Consider the following 6,071-nt stretch of genomic DNA (forward strand, 5'->3'; position numbering starts at 1 on the left):
ACAATGAAAGCTGCATGAATACCTTGAAATGCCTCAGTAATGTAAGTAGATAGGACTTCTGTTTACCTGATTGTAGTGACTCCATGAAGTAAGTCTTTACAGGATCTTTGATCAACACTGCTGCAGTCACTGTAGTGAATGTCCCTGTGCTGTAAGTGAAGCCTTATAAATGCTCTGACAGTAATAGTAGGGTGATGATAGATGACAGAAGGTTAAAAAGACTAATCGATTACACTGTTCATACTTTAAAAACAGTTCCTATTATTAATGTAATTCCTAATGGAATCTCTGGCATGGCTGTTGGAGCATTACGGAAGATCTCTACTCCTAGACAACATCCAGCTGAAATGGCAGGGATTTTCTTTTGGGTGTATTTGGTGGCTGGTATGGCTTCGTATATATTTTATATTGCATTAAGTTTTTATGTTAAATATGTACAAAATAAAATTATTTTAATAATCCATGTCTTTGTGACTGACATTATTTGTCATTATTTATGCATTAAAAACTACTTCTAGATGCGGTTAGATGCAGTCAGATAAAGTTACAGGTATTTTGATTGATTCTAGACTGTTCTTTGTCCACAAGAGCGCTGCTGCTTGCTTCAAAAATCAAATAAACGGAAAAGAGGTAGCAAGGAGTGTCTTGAGACATTCAGCATGTTTGTATTCATTTATTTTCGTATTCATCTAGCCTACATTATAAGCCTACTTCACCTTGCATATAGCACACCATAAGATCCCAAGTGTCTCATGACCACTGTAAAAAATAAATAAATAAGTGACAGCACAATAATATTATTCCCACTAAATATTCATTAGTTTCTTTTAATCAGACAGTTGATTTGTATTAGTTATTCATTTAAAAAAAGGGGGTTACTGAACCTCTCTGGCGCCCTCATAAGGTGACAAATGGATCAACAATAGCTTCCATTTAGTTTGTAGATGAGATGGGTTGTACCCATTCAAGCCAGTCTAATAAGTGACAATCTTTGGGTTGAAATAGCTGGGTGAATTTGAATTTCCATCCTAAAGCCATATGCAACCAATTTTTTTTTTTGCAGCACCAATAGGGTACATGAAGAGATGGACCTTAAATTAAACCACATACAAACCCAGACAGCAAGCAGTTTCAGCCCAGATCCGGCCCACATCTGGCCCGCATGGATTTCATGAGTGCCAGATGTGAGCCGGATCTTGGCCAACACTTTGTTGCTGTCTGGGAAGTTGCATGGTACTGAAACTGTAAACTAATCTGTTATGGCAGGTTGTTGTTTCTTCATATTCACGTTGGCTGCCACTATTGGCTGTTGTTCAACATCATGCATTAGGCTTCCTTGTGATTTATGAACCATCTTTGCCAATAATATTACAAATTTAAACCCTATAGCTGTTGCACTGCAGATTAAATGCACCAAACAGTAAATCTGCAACGAAGCTTCTGTATATTAATTCAGCATTAATTATAAATGTTTTCTATTTAAAATATTTAATGTTCCATTGCAATGATAAAATGAATATTACTTTTCCTATCTACTGTACTCTTGATCGATAACTTATCTTAAAATTATGAACTTTTATTATGATTATGAAAACTGCAGAGTAAGCAATTCTGTCCTCAAAACTTCGTTCAGTTGAATGTCAAGAAGTCACGATGGCCCTGAAAGTGATCTGAAATCTGTATATTCTTGGTTGTCTATATACCACAAATAGTCATACAATACTACATATATTTACATCCCATAAACTCTCAAGCCTTTACCAAAAAAGCATGCGTGCTTTAACATGCTTTTCCGGAACACATCATTTTTCAGCTCAGCATTCAGCCACTGTTTAAAGCCTTTAGAAGTGACAGAGGCTGGAGAGTGTTTAACCTTGTCGCTCTGAGTCTAAGTGTCTTAGTGTGGAATATTCAATAGCACAGGCTTGTTCCATCAGATAATCAGGCTAAGGCTCATTACACGGGGAAAGAAAGGATAATAAGGAGGACTGAGGGGTGTTCACTGTTTGTCCATGACATGCACAGCAGACATGCGCATAATAAAAAAGCCTGGAACATGTTGTCTAATGCTGCAATTAGCTGATCTTGACATTTTCTTAAGGTCTTTCCTTTTATGATTTTTTTAAAGCACCAAGGAGGCCTGAAATAACTGGAGAAAGCATTCAAGGGCAGTTGCTCAGCTGGCACATGTCTGCTTATTGCAGGGGTGTCCAAACTCAGTCCTGGAGGGCCACTGTCCTGCAGGATTTAGCTCCAACTCCAATTAAACACACCTGAACCAGCTAATCAAGGTCTAGGCATACTGGCAGGTGTGTTGAGACAAATTTAAGCTATACTCTACAGGACAGTAGCTCTCCAGGACACCCTCAGCTTATAGACACTCCAGCTCCAGACACAAGGTTTTGAACAAATCACCTGAGCTGTAAATGCCATGTGTGTTTCAGGAAACAATATATACACTTATGAAACAAGTTTCTGTTACAGTACCAGAACATAAAAAAAAGGCTTAAAGAAAAATAATGGTTGTGATGTCATCCATGATGTCAGAATGATGTCATACAGCACACCTTTACAATAAGCAGTTTAACACTTCCAGCAGGCTTTGTTCTTAAATTATTTATTTTTGCTTGCATTGTATGGAACTGAGTTCACTTTTAGTTCTAAATAGCAACATTTTTTATTAAAATAATACGTTTGATGATACTTATTTAAAAAAAATTGCAAGGTAAAAGACTACTTGTGTGTTTTTTTTATGTTAAAAATACTTACACTCAACACTTCTTATTCCTAAAGGGTTTCAACACTGTTTATTGCTGTTTCTTTTTTAAATTATTTGTCAAATGGACTAGCAATTTCTGAGTAAAATGTAAGTAAATCCAACAATGTAAAAATTTGACAACAGTTTTCACTCATAATTCATAATTCAGAAACATTCAGAAACAAATACAATACAAAGAAATGGCATGTAACACACATTAAATTCTGAATTAGAAAGACTTGTTAAACTCCAAAAAACTCTTTTAGTGTCCACCAATTTTCCCCAATGTGATTATCATCACCCAGCAGATGGCAGCATAAACAAAGTAAACAGGTTTTAGCCAGGCGCCACAAGAAGCCTTCAGTGTACTTAATTATTATATATATATATATATATATATATATATATATATATATATATATATATATTTACAATAGGCACCCTACACAAATAATTTTTTATAAGTCAAAACATGTTGTATTATATTTTATTATATATTTGCACTAATACAAAAATTACAACAATAGACAAACCTGTATCACATACATTCTCTATTTATAACCCAATGACATCATACACACTTCTTTTCTCAAGGTCATGCATTTCCTGATGACATCATAGTATTTGATTCTTTACATGAAGGGATGATGTCATGCTTTTGGTTGCTAAGTGATCCCAGGTGGAGCCATATATCTGTTGTCTCCATTGTCTGTTATCTGTCATTTGAGCAGTGCAATTCGTGGAAATGTTTCTGTTTGCAGCTTCATTAACAATGAATGAGGCTGGATGTCTAGTATATATTTAACATATTTGCAAAAATAGAATTCCCAGAATAGCCACTGTGCACTGATTGAGGATACCTGAGTAAGCACAAAATGTATGGCTGCAATCAATGTGGCATGTAATGTGAACTGCACCTGGATGTCATACAAATAGCAAGCTGATATTTTGGTAGCATGGATATCAATAATATCAACCACTGTCTCAATCTGAGAAATAACCAATATTGCCCAAGGGGATACAAAAAGCAGACTCTATAAACAAACCTATGCTATTGCTCCCTGTTAGTTGTTAGATAAGAGACATGGTCACGAAAATACAGATAATGAAATGGTATGATGTTTTAGATGCTGCCTCACGCTCCTGATCCTGTTTATCTCACAGGCTAAGAATACACCAACAGACAACCATTCACTGACATTTAACCTTATAGCAATCTTCTTCTTTCTGTTTTTAATGAGCTATTTAGAGGGCCAAATGCTGTATTCAACTGTGATTATGCAAGAATGTGATATCAAAAACTCATACAGGTTTGGAACAACATGAGGCTGCGTAAATGATGACAGATTTTTCATTTTAGGATGAACTATCACTTTACGTAGAGAGATTTAGATCAAACTGATTAATAATCAATATCTACAGAGAAAAATATTTATGCTATATTTCATCTGCAACAATGTTGCAAACTTTTTAAAAATGTTGATTTAAATGCATTATTATGCAAACACATGAGGAGAATCATCAGCAAGAAAGACCCGAGACCGGCGGATCAACATGCTACTTCATTTCTCTCCAATATGTTAGGAAATCAAATGAAATCAAATGTGGAGGATGTTAACCGTGACAAGATGATTGACAGGGCAGTTCAAACAGTGACAGGATGCACGTCACCATGCAACAGAGTGGTCTGTTAAGTTATGACAAAGTAGTATGTCCCAAAGCTAGACTACTCTCAAAAATATGCACTTTTCTTCACAAAAGCAGTTCATTATTTTAGTGCACAGTAAGTGATTGTCTTGTTTTATTCAGCCTTTTGCAGACTAGAGTGGGGAGATGGTAAGTTTGAGTGTTAAACTGCAGAGGGCAGTCAATGTAGGCCAGGTTAAATTGACTGTACCATATCTCTTCACAGGCTGATGCTGCCATGGTTACAAACAAACAGTCTTCACAGCACACTTCACATTGATACCTCTGAACAAGCAATCTTCTTGTCTTCGTACATCAGACAAATAAAGGACATTGAAACATCTTGTGCGTTTCTGTGAAATACGATGTTCCACATGTATTTTTATCCAGGTTCACGTCACTAAGAGATTTCAGTGAAATTCGCCTGCGTTTCATTTGCTGAGAGTAATGGGAGCTCTCTTCTCAACCTTGATCTTGAGCAGTCAGACCCAGAATCACAGTCTATCACCATTAGTCACTGCACTGAAGCTACACATGCAGGACGCATGTATCATTACTGATCTGGCTATCAATAACTCATCATGCTGGTCCCTATGTTGGGGTCAGGGGTGGTCCACCTATCCTCTCTGACATGACTGACTGGGTCAGTTACCAGCAGGGTATACACTTACAGGCTTGGCGAGGTTAGTACGAGCCTGTCCTGCTAAAATAGCTCTGCTGAGAAGTAAGAATCTGGGCAGAACCACAGGCATGCCTGTATCACATATGCACCAGTAATATTGTCAGATTGTTGATTCCCACATACAGTTTTCATTAATGAGAGTTACTTTATTATAGTCCTGGATGCCATCATCAGTCACAAGATTCAGCCAGTCTGGGGTTTTTCCCTGATGTAACCAGCTCTGAGGACAGTGACATGGCCTAGTTACGCTCTGTTGGCACGTAGACCAAATGCTACTAATTCGCTGATTCACAGTCCAGCCATTTGAATTGGCATAATCATAGCAACGGGACAGCGAAGCGGGTCATATTGCGGTGTTGGTATTACTGGCAAGGTGTAAAGGATATTCAAACATGTATCATCTCTTGCAACATTTTGGAAATGACACATCCAGGGTGTTCCGCTACCCTTAGCGGGACATTTATAAACACTTTAAAAAGATTTTAGAATGTAAATGTGCAGCATGTACCAGCATTCACCAAAAATGATTCAAAGCCATCATACCATCCGCCCGTGTCTGTTCATTAGATAGGCAGTGACATCTCACTTTTAAACCAACACTGATTTTATTTAAATATGATTTCCTCTCCCCCGCACAATTAAAAACGGTTTGTGTACATACATCCAGATTTCTGCAATTTTGTGATTGTTGAATTCACTCAGGTTGAGCCTATGATGGGAAGAACAAAGTGGCCACCATGTCTGCTTTCTGTCAGCTCAAAAGCTGCCCTCTCGAACATGCCATCACATTAACCTTTCACCCAAAGAACAACACTCATGTGTCAGAATGGTCAGTCTTCCACCGCACAGGTCATTTATGTCTTAACTGTTTTAACTGTTTAATTTATTGTATTCATTTTAATACTGATCATTTAAACTAAGTAAAAGGGGCCATATTTGAATTTA

The sequence above is a fragment of the Carassius carassius genome, chromosome 2 (genome assembly GCF_963082965.1).
Source record: "Carassius carassius chromosome 2, fCarCar2.1, whole genome shotgun sequence".
In the NCBI taxonomy this organism is placed as follows: domain Eukaryota; kingdom Metazoa; phylum Chordata; class Actinopteri; order Cypriniformes; family Cyprinidae; genus Carassius; species Carassius carassius.